We start from the raw sequence: 18,295 nt of genomic DNA, 5'->3' as shown, positions 1-18,295 counted from the left end.
CTTAAAAGTCAATGCCACTACTAGGTGACCTATTAATGAGATGCATTGCAGTAGTAACTGTCTCAACCCAAAATTCCTGTGGTAAGCCAGTCTGGTTGAGCATGCTACGGACCCTTTCCTGAATTGTCCTATTCATGCGTTCAACCATACCATTCTAGGGCGGGGTGTGATGCGTACCCCCTGCATATGCCTCACTTTAATCCTGCATATATGCCCTAACTTGATTTTACCCTGATGAGGTCCCTTCCCCACCCACTCGTCCATGTTCAATGCACCCTTGGGGCCGTTCTTTCTCTTTTTCCATTTATCCCTTATTGTAACGATTTTCCATGAGAACGCATCCTATGTTCACCGAAACCCACAGCCCATCTTACCAACCCATTTGTCCCTTTGACTTGACTATTTTTCCTTTTTACCAACCCTTGTTCCGCCCGACAGTTCTTGAGTTATTAATTTTTGAAGTATTTCCCGTAAATTGGACGATTTTCCATGTGAACATACCTTTATTGCTTTCGAACAACAATCTGACATGACAGCCGTGTCCTCCATCTTCCTCCTGACATTTTTTCTTTTCTGACAACTGAAAAGACCTAGTCAAATTGTAGTTAGGTTTGACTTTTGCTAGCTTAGTTGTTTGTGTGACAGTTTGTTTTGTTGTTTCGTAATTGGATTTCTTGTATTTGTTTAGGCTGGGATTTGCTTCTGTCATTTTGTTTGATTTGTTGAGTGTGGAACTTGATAGCCTTGGTCGAGCTTGGTATTTTTTTGAACAGGATGAAGCTTGTGTTTGTCAATAGCTACTGAATATTTTGAACAATGTATGTTTTCTTGTCAAGACTTTTGCACATCATAGGGGATAATGGGTTCACGAGCACTTCACGTTGCACTTGTTGATGCACTGCACTCAGGGGTCGTCTCCTATTCTTATCAAATACTTCTATGCCATGGGTTGGAATTATGCACATTTTGCACCATCATTGAGCATGAGCACGACATGAGGTCCGCTACAACTATATGCAGTAAATTTTAGATGCATGCGCACATGAGAGAGCACCTATCATTGAGCACGCACATTTCCTGCACGCACCCTTTGGGATGTTCATCACAAAGTTAGGAACCTCTAGTTGAGAGTATAAGGTGGTTGAGAGAGTTCAAGGGTCGTGAAAGACGCCATCAATAGTGAGAAGGGTTGTTCTTATCTGGTCAACATCTTGAGGACCATCATTTTCTAGAGTGATTGTGAGATTTTTGGATGGGTGGAGTGGAGTATATCATATCTTTTTTATGAGAGTTGAGAGGTGAGGATAAGGAATTTTTAATTAATTAAGAAATTTTGTTTGCATCTTGCATTACGCACAATCACCTCTAGATAGGCTAGGCACACATATCTTTAGTGCATCCATATTTTTTTGTGTGAGCATTGTTTGAATGGTAGCATGTCATGGATTCGATCAATTGCATATTATTCTAAATCATGTATGGTTGTGCACAGAGTTCTCTTTCATAGCATATTCTTGCTAGGGCACATTGCATTAAAAAATAGGTTTATATCCAGAGAATATTTATTTTGAAGACTCAAGGATCAAAGAAAAAAGGTCGTACATTTTACATCGTCGGCGAGTATTTTTTGAAGAAAAAGAGAACATGTGTACTGAAAGTGTGTGCAATTACAATAACAATAGGCCAAGGAAGGGAATAAGTCGTCCAAGATAAAAGATGGAGAAAAATGATGCAATTTATAAATATCGATATTTTTGCTTATTTTTTATAGATTTTTGTAATTTTGCCTATTCGGATAAAAGATGGAGAAAAATGATGCAATTTACAAATATCGGTATTGTTTTGAGTACCCGAATGACTATATTCGGAGTTCAAATGATGAAGTTATGATCCAAACAAGTTGCAAACAGACATATGGCAGAAAAAACGAAAATAGTGAAAAGCAATAGAAAAGCAAAAAGCCTAATGTATGTGAGAGTGGATAGAGAACTATATAAGGAGATGAGAATGAAGAGTTAAGGGCCTTCCCCCTTGATTACAATTGTATTTTATGAGAGAGGAGAGAGGAGAGTCGCATGCTAAAGTGAGCTCTTGTCATGCTAATTTGAAAGTCGGAGCCTTTGGATGTCAAAGCGCCGAGCATCGGATCATGGTTGTTAAGATACGAGAATATTTTTCACTTGGTTTGTTTTCAAATTGTTGGATTTTTTTTGTTGAGTTGTGGTTGTGTGATGCTCTACCCGAATTAGGGTTTTAGTTGTTTGAGCTACAAGAGGCAGTTCTTTATTGTTTTGTTTTTTGTGGTGTATTGTCAAATATTTGAATTTTTCAAGTTGTGTTGTGTATCCAACAAAGTCAATTATCCCAACCGGCACTCCTTAATGTCTCGTTATCGGGTTGTGAGAGAGGCTTGCTCTTGATCACGGCTTGCATAACATCTCTTTTTTGGTGCCCCCACGGAGGAGTGCCGAAATTGACATTGTTGATATTTTGAATGTGAGTTTGTTTTGATTTCTTGTGATTGTTGAAAATGGTTGATAATTTTCCTGAGTTCCATGGTAATCATACTAAAGCTTAGAAACTGTAAGTTTTCAAGATGAAGTTGAGGGTTCCAATTTGTTGCCTAATGAGTTTGAGGAGATTTGTTGTGAGTTTGGTTGTGAGTTTGTTGATCAAGAGAGTATGGAGGTTTTAGGTTCTGACTCTTGTTGTGATTTTGGTGTTGGTGTTGTTGACTCAGATGAGTCTTGTGAGTTGGTTGTTGATGGTTTGAGAAGCCTTGGAGAGGCTTTTGTTTGTGGTGTTGATGATGTGGTTTTGAGTAGACCTAATCTCTTACTCCTTGATAGTTGTGTAGATAATTGTTTGGTTGATTTAGGTAACAATGACGAAGACAAAACTTCATTTGATAGTCTTTTAGTTTCTTTGAATTCTCCAGAAGTTTTTGATGATGTTTGTGATGATTTTGATTGGGGATTTGATGACCCTGAGAGTAACATTGATGAGGATATGAGAGAGAATTTGAGTACGGCTTTAAAAGGGATTGAGAATTTGAGGGAAGAGCAGTTTAAAATCAAGAAAATAGAGTTGGAAGAGGTTTGTGAGGAGGTAGCTAGGGATTTGGTAGTTAAGGAGTCTTTGGTTGAGGTTTTAGACCCAAAATTGTTATATTGTGAAGATGTTATTTGTGATGATGTAGAGGTGAAAGTTTCTTCGATTTCTTGTGAGGTTTCTTGTAAGGATACTATGGAAGGTGTTTACCACTCTTTGTGTGTGAAAGACTCGATGGAGTCTTGTATTGTTGATGAGTTGAGTGATGTGGCTGGGTGTCCTGAAGTGATCCCATTTGTGGATGTTGTTGGTTCTTGTGGTGTTATGAGTCCGGAGTTGACTCTTTTTGATGTTGTGTTTGATTTGGATATTGAGTTGGGAGATCTTTGCAAAGTATCTTTAGGAGAAGTTGTTGATGAATAAGTGGATGAATTTGACATTGCCAACAAAGAAAGGATCAAAACTATATTTAGAGACTCTAAAAGTAACATGGTTTTTCCTAGGGAGGGTGGGTGGGATATGAATATTTTGGATTATGGTTGGGATTTGTGGGATTTGTGGGATTTGAATATTTTTTAGTGTGGTTATGATTTGAGGGATTTGAAGAATTTGGAGGATGATCTATTTTCCTTAGATTGTGAGGATTGTCTCAAGGATTTTGATGAGAATTTCATGGATGAGTTTTGTCTACTTGTAAAGGAGTTGTTTGAGAGAAATGTGCCATTTGTGTTTATTGAGAAAATTGTGGATAGTTCATTGGATTTGATTTTTTATTGGCTTATAAATGTTGCATCGTTTATGAAAACAACTGCTGCACATGAATGTTTGCAGACTAGGAGAAGGGCTAAATATGTCAAGTGTTTTTCTGAAAATTGAAAAGCCCTAGTCAAATTGTAGGGTTTGACTTTTGCTAGCTTAATTGTTTGTGTGACAGTTTGTTTTGTTGTTTCGTAGTTGGATTTCTTGTATTTGTTTAGGCTAGGATTTGCTTCTGTCATTTTGTTTGATTTGTTGAGTGTGGAACTTGATAGCCTTGGTCGAGCTTGGTATTTTTTTGAACAGGATGAAGCTTGTGTTTGTCAATAGCTATTGAACATTTTGAACAAGGTATGTTTTCTTGTCAAGACTTTTGCACATCACAGGGGATAATGGATTCACGAGCACTTCATGTTGCACTTGTTGATGCACTGAACTCGGGGGTCATCTTCTGTTCTTATTAAATACTTCCATGCCATGGGTTGGGATTATGCACATTTTGCACCATCATTGAGTACCAGCACGGCATGAGGTCCGCTGCAACTATCTGCAGTAAATTTTAGATGCATGCGCACATGAGAGAGCACCTATCATTGAGCACGCACATTTCCTGCACGCACCATTTGGGATGTTCATCACAAAGTTAGGAACCTCTGGTTGAGAGTGTAAGGTGATTGAGAGAGTTCGAGGGTCGTGAAAGATGCCATCAATAGTGAGAAGGGTTGTTCTTATCTGGTCAACATCTTGAGGACCATCATTTTCTAGAGTGATTGTGAGATTTTTGGATGGGTGGAGCAGAGTATGTCATATCTTTTTTATGAGAGTTGAGAGGTGAGGATAAGGAATTTTTAATTAATTAATGAATTTTGTTTGCATCTTGCATTACACACAATCACCTCTAGATAGACTAGGCACAAATATCTTCAGTGCATCCATATTTTTTTGTGTGAGCAGTGTTTGAATGGTAGCATGCCATGGATTCGATCAATTGCATATTATTCTAAATCATATATGGTTGTGCACGAAGTTCTCTTTCATAGCATATTTCTGCTAGGACACATTGCATAAAAAAACAAGTTTATATCCAGGGAATATTTATTTTGAAGACTCAAGGATCAAAGGAAAAAGGACGTACATTTTACATCGTCGGCGAGTATTTTTTGAAGAAAAAGAGGACATGTGTACTGAAAGTGTGTGCAATTACAATAACAATAGGCCAAGGAAGGGAATAAGTCGTTTAAGATAAAAGATGGAGAAAAGTGATGCAATTTACGAATATCGATTTTTTTTTCTATTTTTTTTATAGATTTTTGTAATTCTGCTCACGCAAGCTTGTCGAACAGATGCGTTCCGATTATTTTGAGTACCCGAATGACTATGTTCGGAGTTCAAATGATGAAGTTATGATCCAAACAAGTTGCAAACAGGCATATGGCAGAAAAAAGGAAAATAGTGAAAAGCAATCGAAAAGCAAAAGCCAAAAGCTGAAAGCAAAAAGCCTAATGTGTGTGAGTGTAGATAGAAAACTATATAAGGAGATGAAAATGGAGAGTTAAGGGCCTTCCCCCTTGATTACAATTGTATTTTATGAGAGAGGAGAGAGGAGGGTCGCATGCTAGAGTGAGCTCTTATCATGCTAATTTGAAAGTCGGATTTTGGATGTCAAAGCGCCGAGCGTCGGATCATGGTTGTTAAGGTACGAGAATATTTTTCACTTGGTTTGTTTTCAAATTGTTGGATTTTTTTTGTTGAGTTGTGGTTGTGTGATTCTCTATTCAAATTAGGGTTTTAGTTGTTTCAGCTACAAGAGGCAGTTCTTTATTGTTTTGTTTTTCGTGGTGTATTGTCAAATATTTGAACTTTTCAAGTTGTGTTGTGTATCCAACAAAGTCAATTATCCCAACCAGCACTCCTTAACGTCTCGTTATCGGGTTGTGAGAGAGGCTTGCTCTCGATCACCGCTCGCGTAACAACGGGTCTTCATTGTGATCGGTCACATGCCGCTATGCGTAGTCGTGGTGTTCGTGTTGTTCGCATGTGTTCACGCGCGGGGATGCGCGTCTACCTTGTTTATGCAGTAGGGTGTTGCAACCATTCATACGCAGTCACAGTCATTAGCAGCCGTTCATATGCAGTCACTGATACTTCAAATCCCAAAATCTCTAAAAACACATACAAAATTCACAAATTCATTAAAATTCAATTAAAATCCAAAACAATTACAAAAAAATTCTTAAAAAATGTCCAATATTTTTGCAAATAATTGAAATATTTTTCAAACTAAAATCTGAGAAAAAAATTACATAAAATTTAAAACTTCAATATTCTTTTCAAAAATATGTAAAAATTGATAAAATTCATTAAAAATTGACAACAATGTCGATATAATTTCCAAAAAAAATTTCACAAAATTCCATAAACTCCCTTGTACATTTTGAAAATATTTTCCCAATTGAAAATGCTTCTCTAATTAGCAAAAATATTATTTGAAGATAAAAACTCTAAAATTTTGCCCAAAATTCATTTTCAATCTCAACAATGAGCTGAAAAATGTGAATTAAATCTTATTACCTTATTGACACTAGATGATCATGTTTGATTTGCTGAAATATCATTTTTACATTTTGTAAAAAAAAAACCAAAACACACTTTAAAAACAAAAAACAAAACAAAACAAAACCACAAACTTTCTGCACATTGATATTTCAACTGCGACATGTTTTCTCATTTGGTTTGTTGATCAACATGAACCACCATATTGCCCTTCATTTTATTTTTTCGTATTTTTGTCCTTTAAACAAAAAAGAAAAAAAAAGAAAAAAGAAAAAAACAAACAAACACCAAAACCATAACAATAAAACCCAATCAAAACAAAATCCCAACATATCCATCATTTTATTTTATTTTAGTCATACGTATCATTTGTTTTATTCTTTGTGGTCAATATGGTAGTTATTTTTTTGTTTTTCTGTACAATAGGATGACTAGTTTTAGTGGACCTTTTATCCATTGTGTAGAATTTTTGTGGATTGAGTCTTTCCTTTTTTTTGAGGACATGGTATTAGACTTTGCAGACAGTCCCACCCATTGCCAGGAAATTTTTCGTCTTTTTTCTTGGTTGTGTGTGTGGGTCTCCTGTGTAGTCTGAATGGCATCTACCTCTATTCCTCATATTATCATCCAGCATGTGCCGTTGCTGGTGCATGACTATGCTCTTCTCCCGATGGATTGCATTCGCCATGTTGGTCTTTGTCCTTTTGTAGCTTTGAAGTTTTCACCAGTGGATAACACAATTTGCTACTCCTTCCTGGGTGGCATCCTACAAGAACCAATCTGGCTTGGTTTATAACCGACGCTTTTGCTTATCCATAGCCAATATCAGTGAATCTGCAATGTGTTTGCCTCTTTCAATGTCTTTTGTCCCTAGTGGAAATCAATTATTGATAGCTGAGGAGATCCTTTCTCTCTTGTAGAAAGAAACCTCTACTCCTTTGGTCTCCAGCAAAGTTATCACCAGTTTTGGGGCTTCTGTAGCTCACATCTCCTTCCCGGTATGGAAACAACTTTGCCAGTTTCTACAAGACAGGTTCATGTCAAGGAAACCTGCTTCCAAATGTCTATCCAAGGAGCTATTCACTGCTTCTGTTAGGATCCTGGAGAGAGCAAAGTTCAATTAGGCAGCATTCATGCTCGCGAAGATGGATCATCATTTTCAGAGAGTTCGAAAAGGTCAGGAAAGTAATGTCTCCTACAGTATGTTTCTTCAGAAGATTATCTCCCTTGCACCTCCTTTTGGTGGTGTGCCAGTTCCTGATCCTGCTCCTCTTCCAAAGTAGCTGCCGCCTTCAGTTCCAACTCCTCCTCCATTGTAGCCGAATTCTGATTCGAAGGATGAGCCCCCTGCTAGATTCTCTCGCAGTAAAAGATTATGTACAAAAGGGCCCCTTGGTCTTGTTTTTATTTCAGTTTCTAATTCTCCTATACAGGACTCCATTCCTCTTGTTTCTACCAATTCTCTTCCTTCATTCTTGTCATATCCTAATCTATTTGCAGCACAAAGGGATGGGCAGTTGGATAAACACATCCGTGCTTCTTTACAAACAATGTTAGCTGGACTTTTACTTCCTCAGTTAGTTTCTGGTGTCCAGGCTACATTGGAGACTTCACTAATGACTTGTCTTCAGTCCATTTACACAGGGATGTATACTTCCTTGCAAGACAAAGTGGATTACTTGACTAGTCAATTGAGTAAGGCTTTAGAGGATCTAGCATCTGAGAAAGCTGCCCTCACTGATATTCATAAAAAAATGGCTGAAGCTACTATCTTGATGGATTCCCAAAAGGCCACTATTCACCAGGTAGAAGCTCAAGTAGTTATTCTAGAAGCAGAGAATGTGTCTTTGACTAAAGAGAATAATTTTTCCCTTGAGGAGATGACGGACTTAGCCAGTAGGCTGCTGGGTACTTGTGAGGGTTAGCTACAGTCTTCTCAGGAAACTATTGAGTCACAGAAGACGTTGATTGCAGAGCTTAATCGGACGATTATTACTCTTTCTGTTCCTCCACCTCCTATGGTTTCTTCTGTAGTATCTTCCAATGAGGAGCTTGACCAGTTACAATAGAAGGCGGAGTTGTGTAATGGTTTTTCTGCTAAGGTCCAACGCCTTCAACAACATATGAATTGTGTGCAGGATGATTTTACTAGTTATTTTTGAAGCTGGTGTCACCCCCACCATCTTTCTAGATCAAGTATAATCACCAGCGTTTTGCCTTGTATATCTCTTTGAGCAATGTGAATTTAGAACCTCCAAAGGATGGGTGGCAAAATTTGTGGTTTGCAGATTTGCTAAAGTTTGTGTTTGACCCAGATGTGTTGATGAGCTGATTTCGCATTAAGTACAGTTGTTGTCCTTTATGTATCTCACAGGGCATTTGCAGATTCCTAATTAGGAGGATTTGAATATTTATGTGGGAGATGTGATTTTACAAGCAGTGATGTATGTGCACTCAGTTGAGCTCTTACTATTAGCAGATAGTTTGAAGCATTATCATGAGCAGACATCTTGGTGTAAGGGACATGCTTGGCATCTACCTTTGGAGGATGTTGCTTTGGAACCTCCTTGTCTCAGGGGTGTATTTCACAAATTTGATATCTAGCCTTTGCAAACTCAACTGTTGCATCATATTGCTGATCATCCATTATTCACCGATTCTTTTTTCCAAGATCTTGCTTATCATTGTTCTTTTTATCCATTAGATTCCATTGATCTTTTGTCTTATTCTCTTATGTCCTATCATTTTTTGTTGTATATTTCCCTCCTCACTTCCAAACTTGACACTATTCCTCTGTTATCTTTTACTCCTTCTAATTCCCCTCACATTCCTATCTTTACTTTTTGTAATTTCATTGCCAATCCGACATCATCGCCTACCCCTTCTGAACCTCCTCCTATAGTTCCTCCTATTCCTTCTGTTTTCTCAGTAGATTCCCTTCATAAGTTTTTGCTGAATTTTCCATCTTCCCTATCTCTTCATTTCCCTTCTTTTTATGATCTATCCTATCCTCCTTTACAATGCTCTCCTCTTATTCCATTCCCCTCTCGTTCCGCTTACATTAACCTTCCTCCTTACTCAGTGCTGGATACACCAGGGTATGATGGTGACATACTTCATCGACGACAATGGACACTGCATGATTCTATGACATGACCGGTGTTTAATTGGCCTTTCATTCCAAGGTCCTGGGATACCTCTGTAGCATGTTCGAACTCTTACCTTCATTTTTCTCGGGTGCATGCTCATTCTGAGGATACCTCTGTACGTCTTGCGGCTCATTTTTGTTGGTACCTTGCTTTTATGCATCAACAGTCTAATCTGAACACTCGCAAGTGTATCCCCATTTTGATCATCAATCCGAATGTGGTTGTGACTTCTGCTCAGATGAAAAATCTATATTACTTCTTTGCACAAGCTTTCCCTACCAGGTTTCTTATTTTGCTGGAAAGGATGTGTTGTATATAGTATCTCCAGAATGTGACTTTGCATTTTGTAGATGAGAGTAAAACTCTAGAGCATCTCAAGTCTAGCATGAAGTTTAAGAAGAAGTGTTTGTATCCTACTCAGCAATGGAGTTCTTTTTTAATGTATCAGTTCTTTTTCTTTAATGGAAATCTTTTTTTGTGCTCCCCATTTTTTGGGGGCATGTGCCATTCAAATTACCCAGTGTTGTGCCTATGTGAGTTGTATATGTGGTATGTATATATTGTTTATCTTTGTTGGATGGCTAAAGTTGAAGCTGGATTGATGAAGAAGATGTTGGACTACAAGCTAGTAGAAGATGATGCTAATTCAAAGAAAACTCTTATATCCTTTATGACTTTATGTTGGTAACCTTTAAAAAAAATAATAATAAGAGGAGATAATATCCAAAATGGTATTTTCATTTTGTTGTAGTATTATCAGATATACAAGTGATAAGTTGGGGTCATGGTGGAGTGATTGTTGAAGATACTAAAGAAGATCGAATTGAGATCTTTACTGAACTTACATTCTTCTTTTCCTTAGGTTGCGATGACACTTCCTTTCTAAGTGTAGGGATATGTTGAGAGTAGAAAAATATTGAATTTTTAACTGATTTTTGTTGTTTTTGAAGTCTGAATGGTTGATTTTTGATGGATTTAGAGTGATGTATGGTTGTTAATGGGAGTGTTTGAGAGTGTTTTGGATGATATTGATTATGTTTTGGAAGATGATTCTTAGTAGAAATATGAGGCTTTGTGATGTTCTGATAGGTTCTGTTGAGGTTCTGATTGGTTCTCATACCTTCTGTATAGCTTCTATTTTGTTCAGATTTTCTTCTGTATGAAGCATGGATTGATGATTGATGAAGGTTGAAATCTTTTGAAAGCTTATTGAATAGTTTTTGATAGCTTGGAATGGTTTTCATATGAGTTAGGAGAATCTGTTGTTCTTTGATGACCTTTTGTAACCCTTTGTAAACCTTCTATAGAGCCTCTGTCTCTATTCTATCTCTGCTCTGCTCCTGTTTTGTTCTGTTCTGTAGATCTTTTGTAGATGTTGTGTAGAATGTAAGAGTGACTTTGGAAAAGTTTTCTAACTTTTGGAAAGGATGAATCTAAGTTTAAAAGAGCTAAAACAAATGGAAGAAGCAACTGCGGAAGACTGAAGTGATAATGATAGTAGTGAGTTATGAAGAGACACTATAGTGGCTCTGCTCCCCTTTCATACCTCCCATACCTCTTGGGAGGTGCATCCACGACCTAAGAGGGATTATTAAGTGTCATTATTGAGTATTTTAGTTAGGAGATGATGTATTATTGAGAGAGAGAGAGAGAGAGCCAGAGATAGCCAATTCTATCAAAACAATATATATGTATATGAGAGATTGAGAGAGAAAACTATGAAGACATTGAAGATGAATACTATGTGATTGATTTCCATTCAAAAATGGTGTATTCTTTTATGTTCCTTGTTCTATTGATGGATTCTATGAAGAGGTTGAAGATTATGGTTGATTCTATCAAATCCGTGGGAGATACCTACTATGATGATACGTGAAGATTTGTTGTTTTCTTTGTTTTGGTCATCAAAAGAATGAAATAAAAGCTTGTTGATGTTACAAGATAGATTTTCTTGCAGTAGAATCCCTTTTTCCTTGGTGTTCCTCTTGGGGCTCCACTTAGCTACTTCTTTCCACTCACACTTGGACAATATGTAGGGTGGCTTATTGATTGGCTTGAAGTTGGGCTGCAAATCAATGGGGTGATCTACTGCTCTCTTGGGAGGCAATGAAGTAGGCATCTCAAACAAGTCCCTATACTCCTCAAGAAGAGCTTTCAAGGTTGGGTAACTTTCTAAATTTATGGATTGATTTTCGATGATCTCTTTATTCAAGTGCAAAACAAATATATGTGTCTCTTGTACTCTTTTTTGAGTTGTTGAATGGTGATAAGTTGAAAATCTGATCTACAAGGAATTTTGTGTAAATGGATGAGCTATCCATCAAAGATAAACTCCATATAGAGTTGTGAGATATCCATAGTGATGTTTCCTAATTTCATCAACCAATCACAATCGAGTACAATATCTATGGGCCCCATTTCCAAGATAATGAGGTCTACTTTTGCTTCATAACTTTTAGCCAGCTCTATAAAGAAACTTCTGGGCATATTTGGGTGTTGATTTCTTCTTCACCATTAGCCATCATAACTCTTATGGGCTGCTGCTGTAAGTTAGTGGGAAGACAATTCAGCTTGTCCATAATGGACTTATTCACAAAACTGTGTGTGCTGCCACTACTATCAAAATGAACATGGCCTTCCCATGAATGTTACCCTTCATACAAAGTGTGTTAGGGCTCTTTGAACCTATCCAAGCATCCATGGAAATGGAACAACTATTGGCAACAAGTGGCTCATCTGGGTCAAAAGGAACACTCCCACCTAGATCAAAAGGAAAAGAGTCGGTCGGATCATAAAAGTACTCTTGCCCAACTCCTTCCTCAAGATCATCATTTTCAATAGTAGGTACAATTGCATTAGCCTCATCAATATTATCTTCAAAATTCTCAAAGACTAACATACTAGGAACCTTGGATTTTGCATTTTTGTATGCACACTTTGTGGTATGATCACATGTATACTTTTCCCCACATTTGAAACATAAGTCTTTTTCCTTTCTTTCTTTGTAGAGGTCCATAGGAATAGACTTGGGATTCATATTGGCTGAAATAGATTTAGGCTTGTTGTCCTCTTGTTTGAAATCAACTCTAGGACTGCTTACTATCCTGAAATTGCTTTGAGATCTTGAAGCATTGAATGGTGGTGGTGTGGATAAGTCGGCACTCTTAAGGCTTCACTTGGCGCATGATTGCTACCATTAACATTGCTATCTTTTCTATGTTTGAAAACAATCCTTGGCTGTCCATAAACAGGCTGAAATGAAGATTCTCTTCTATATTTCCTTTCATAGTGCTTCGCAAGCTCAATAGCTTTGAAAAGAGTGGTAGGTTTTTGTGCCATGACATCAATTGATAAGGATGGCTCTAAACCATACATGTACTTGTGGAGTTTAGCTATGCTCTCTACATATATGGTAAGATTGAGGAATTGGTTGGTATAGTCCCGTACACTTAAACCTCTTTGCTCTAAACCATACCATCTCCATGTCGATTTCTCTTTTTCAAGAAGAGAGACAAAGACCTCAGCTACCATAAGTGTCTTGAAAGCTTCCCAATTCTCTACAATTATGTTTTCCTTTTTAATATACCTCCACGAAGCATGCACAAATCCCTTCAAATGCAAGGAATCAAAATGAATCTTCATGTAATCAATTTTAGGGAATATATCAAAGTAAGATTCCAATTTGGAAATCCATTCCTCTAGATCAGATGGTGAAGATGATTGACCATTGAACTTGGCCAAGATGATCTTATCTTTCAGCTCTCTTTCATGGAAGGGTTGTTGTCCCAAAATAGACTAGTCATGAGTATTAGGCATTAAAATCCCAAAATGAGATGAAACTCTCCCAATAGGTGGCTAAGAACCAGTATGAAACCTTCTTGTTGTTGGTAGAGTCAGAAAATTAATTGACTAATAATCTCTCATCAACAAGTGGAAAAGCTTAAGAAAATAGATTATTGAGAGATTTCAGAGATTAAGCAAGTAGAATACCTTGATTAAGCTTGAAGAAGATTATTAATGTAAGCTCCAATAAAAATAATGGAAAAATCCTCTACAATCCACCATGAATCCATTGTAAAGCTTGAAAGATCCATAAGATCAGCCCATATAAGCTCCAATATGATCAAGTATGTGAAGAATCAATGCCACGAGCTTTGTTAAACACTTGAATGTCAAAGATTCAAGCCTTTTGAAGAAAAGCCCCAAAATAGACCCTCAATATAAGCTCCATGATCCTAAATAAGCTGAAATCCTTGCAATGTCTTCAATCTTGGAGTCCATTCACCTTCAAAATGATGGTAGAGAAGATTTGGAGGTCCAAAAGATCCAAAGATTGAAGAAATTTGAGTTTTGAGGTGTGTGGCTCTATGGTTGGCCTACTATGTTTTAGGGTTCCCAACAAGGGGAATGAAGATCAGGGCTCGAATTTGCTGAAACTTACTAAAGGTATTCTCCACTGAGTATGACAAATTTGACAAGCAACCAATCTGGAAGAGATGTGCATCAAAAGAAGGATGAGAAATAAGAAAGCAAATCAATGCAAATTGTGGAGCAAATTTTGGGCTCACTGCTGGTCCAATCATAATAAATTAGTTGTTTGACAATGGTGCTCAATCTGATTTAGAAGAGATGAGGAATCTTTGCTCTTTGAATGGAAGAAATGGTCATTCGAGAACAAGCTTAAAGGTTTTCTTGGAAAGCACCATTGAAGCTTCAGTCAAAAGCTTGGAAGAGAGAGAAAGAGAAGTGAGAGCAGAGTTTTGAGCCTGGGATGTGCCTAAAATTTGCAAAAAAATCCAGAATTTAGGGGAAAAATATTCAACATCGAAGGCGACGGTTGCAACTAGGACGATTTTAAGCACCAAGTGAAAGACGGCTTTTAAAAGGCGCCCGAGCGACACTTCTGGATTTTTGATAGTTTTTCCGACTGCCGTGCGGGATGCCAGGAGCTACCAGTCAGTGCATGTCAAGACGGACGCGCAGGATTTTTCAGAGCTCGAATCGGAGCCCGGACGGAAGAGGTAAAAAATTGGCCAAGATACGAAAGGGTGCACAAATTTAAGGCCAAAGGGGGGGGTGCCCTTTGGGATCTTGACCCCCCCCCTCATTTTTCGCACGAAATGGCGTGAGCATGGCGTGGAGATGCAGGGCGGCGAAAAATGCGCCATCATTCCCCCCCCCTCATGATTGGAGGCTGTGAATAAGCCATACAACAGAGATTACCCGGCAACTTCTCCCTCTTGGCTGACTCTATCACCGGTCTTCGCGCGAGGAATGGCTGTTTGGATGAAGAGAACATATTCTAGTCTTTCTCTCTCCTCCCTCTCTCTCTTCCCTATGGGCTATTCATGTGTACCATCTTGAAGAAGGAATCCGAGAAGGAGAATGAAGAAAATGGTGATGGAGATTGATGGAGATGCTGAAGATTGAAGTGCAGCATTGGATTGAGAGCAATGGAGGCTCTGTCTGCTGGTTATGTAGTCATTCAAGGCGTCTTGGGTTACGTAAAAACATGGTATGACCATTTTTATGAAGAAAATGAAGGATTTTTGATAGTTTATGATGATAATTATGTTCTTATTTGATGAAAATTTGTTTGTGTGCTGGTTACATTATGAGTAATTGCTGTTTATTAGAAAATTTTGATTTTGCAATGATTTACATGCTTTATTTAATTTCCATAAACTCGAAATGCAGTTTTTAAGCGTTAAAATGGTAGTTTTTCCGTTTGGGTGGGTAAAAATGTGTTCCCATGGGGGGAATATGGAAGATAAATTGAATGTTAGTATGCTGAAGTGATTGGAATAAGAAAAACCAGAAAATAGCATATTTTATTGCCAAATAAATCAAGAAAATGGGGAAAATAAGGGGAAAAATAGAAATACGTCTTGGAAAAATATAATGATTGTTTGTGGATGTATAGTAGTGGCAAAGCATGAGGTTTAGCCTCATTTTTCCCTATCTCCTTGTCAAATTTTGTGATTTATCGCTTTTTATACATCAAAACATGACAAAATGAACCTCTACACCTATGCAACGAAAGCAATACCTAAACGTAGGGGGTTGGGACGTTTGAATGGTGTGATTTGCGTGCTGATTGTTGCTGATTTTCTGATGCATATCATGACATAGAGTCCATGCTATTTTGATTAAGAGGATAGTAGCACGAGTGTTGTCTCGGTGCTATCCTTGCATCGCCGCAACGAGTTAGGGAATAAGCATTTGAAAACCTGGTTATGCACATCACGTCTCTGATTTGAAAATTATGTTTGAGCACTTTAGGATCGTTTGCATGTGCATGAAACCATGGTATCGGAATAAAAGGCCTGGATGCATAGCACCTGTTTTCAATAATGATGACCCACGCTTGAGTGTGGAAAGGCATCCTAAGCCGTAGGATAGACGTTCATTTCTTGGGGGATTATTTGGTAAGGACACATGATATCTCCTGGAGTACTTTAAAAATGAAAGAGTGGAGTTTGTTCGTTTGTTTTATATGTTGAGCAGCGCATCAAGGGGCTAATCCTTGCGATGTAGGAGAGCTGTAGTGGGGCTGCGGTGATTTCCACCAAGAGGTTTCCTCCCATGTATGTGATTATCATGGTACTTATTGCCAATGTGTATGGGTTCTCCCTCTGTGGAGTTTATAGAAAGGGAAATGTTGGACTATAAAACTATAAAAGCATAGATTAGGCTTTAGGGCAATTTGTCCTTTAGCAGAAGTTAGACACTCCTGGTTCGGGAGGCCGTGAGGGTGTGTTTGTCATTCCTATTCTCACGGCTGCCCAATTGCAATACTTTTTGCATGGATTGGATTTCAATATTTAGGTACAATTGAGTAGTGTGGCTTTGGCTGATATAGACACCACCATCACGCGGACAGAAGGAGTAGAAGCACGATTACAAACGCCCTACTCCTCTCGAATCAATCTTAATGCGGGTCTAGTACCCGGAGGCAATCTACCATTGATAAATGGAAGTCAAGGGATGCCTGTGAATAACCCTAATGGGAGAGTAAGCGTGGTTCAAAATGTACCTTTGCTGCCAGATCCTCCCAGTGTGACTATGCCTATGGCTAGTCAATTGGCTCCACCAAATGTTGGAGGCCAAGTTTCGAACCCTAATGTTGTTCGTGTGAGTCAACAACCAATGCCCAATCAAATTGTTAGGCCCATGGAACGACGGATAGATGATCAAGGCTATAAGTCGAGTGCCTCTAATGTCCTTGGTGAAGTTAAGGATATGATGAAGCACTACACTGACATGATTTGTGAACAATATCGGTAAATAGCTGTTGACGTCAATTTCTTGAAGAAGTAGCAAAATCTACTAGGGAGTTGATGCCTTGAAGAGGGTGGACCCTCAAGATTCAGTTGTAAGTGGTGTGGCGGACAACATTTCCCTAGAAACTATCCAAATGTTAAATGTGATATTTGTGGGAAGTTGGGCCACTTAGCTGCTACCTGTTGGAGTAAGATTAGTTCCCTCCAACAAGGGAGTAAACAGCCAGGTCCAGTTAATCATAGAGCGCAAGGTAATAACCTCCAGCAAAATGATGGACCAAGACAAATATTGCAAAGGGGAAAGACCACTATAGAGGAGTTACCACAAGGCAATGGAATCAGCCTTATCGAGGCTGTACGCGTCAATGGCACTGAAACCTCTAACCTACGAGCCGTGACAAGAGGCCAAAAGGCTAAAGAGGTTGACAAAGATAATGCAAAACTGGTCGAGGGAAACCCTAAGCAAGGGGATAAGGGGACGCAAGTCCTGAATCCTGGCGTTGAAGGTGGATCTCTAAGGCCTGTTGACAAAAAAGTCGATCCTAAGAAGGATGAGGAAGTGCCAAGAAGGAAGGCAAGAGCCAAAAAAGAAGTACCAAAGCCGGTCTCGAGACCAAAAGAGAGAATGGTTTGGCGAGAAAAGAGAGCTTTGGCTGCCTATCATGATTTTGATTTGGCAAGTTCTCTTTGTGAAGTCAAACCAGATGTAAACCTCTTACAGTTGATTAAATTATCTCCAATAATACACAAGGAATTCAAGAAGATTCTGCGTATTGGCTATATTGTAGAACCTTTGGGCATAGCACGAGTAGGGGAAGATTGGTTTGATCATGCTGAAAAGAATTGCCCTAGGGTTCCGGCATACGTGGATGGAATACTAGTGGAGCATGCTATCGTAGACACTGGGTCCTCCGTCAATATCATGAGTTCAGAGTTGATGGAAAGGTTGGGTCTAGGCATCCAAAAAGATAGCTCCACCCTTCTTAGAATGGCTGATGATAGTCTAAGGCAACTAGAAGGTTGCGTTACTAAGGTCCATGTTACAGTTGCAAGTGTAGAATGCTTCTTGGACTTTAGGGTGATAAGATTTGCAGGACGTCCGAGCTATCGAGTCTTGCTAGGCAGGCCTTGGATCTTACGAACAGACTGCCAAGTCGATATACCGGCCGGTCGAGTGGTTCTAGGTAGAGGTGTTAATCGAGTAATAGTCGATGCTTACCCTGAGTCTCCTTAGAGCGAGAGAGCTCCTTTATCCTCTACTGAATTAGAAACAACAAATGATCCATCTGGTAGTGAGACATCATCCAGTGATGAATCTAGAGAGGGGTCCACTACAGAGGATATTTATCAGAAAACTCTAAATGAGCTGATAGAGGCGCAAGATAGGATAAGAGATGCGGATGTGATTGAGTTGGACCTTGGCACACCGAATGATTCGTGGCCCATTAAATTAGGCTCCATGCTCAATTCAGTAGAAAGGGAGGACTATGTGTCCTTGATTCA

This window comes from Lygodium microphyllum, chromosome 20, assembly GCF_053477565.2.
Source record: "Lygodium microphyllum isolate KBCC chromosome 20, Lygodium_microphyllum_v1.1.10, whole genome shotgun sequence".
In the NCBI taxonomy this organism is placed as follows: Eukaryota; Viridiplantae; Streptophyta; class Polypodiopsida; order Schizaeales; family Lygodiaceae; genus Lygodium; species Lygodium microphyllum.
This window is presented reverse-complemented; position numbering follows the sequence as displayed.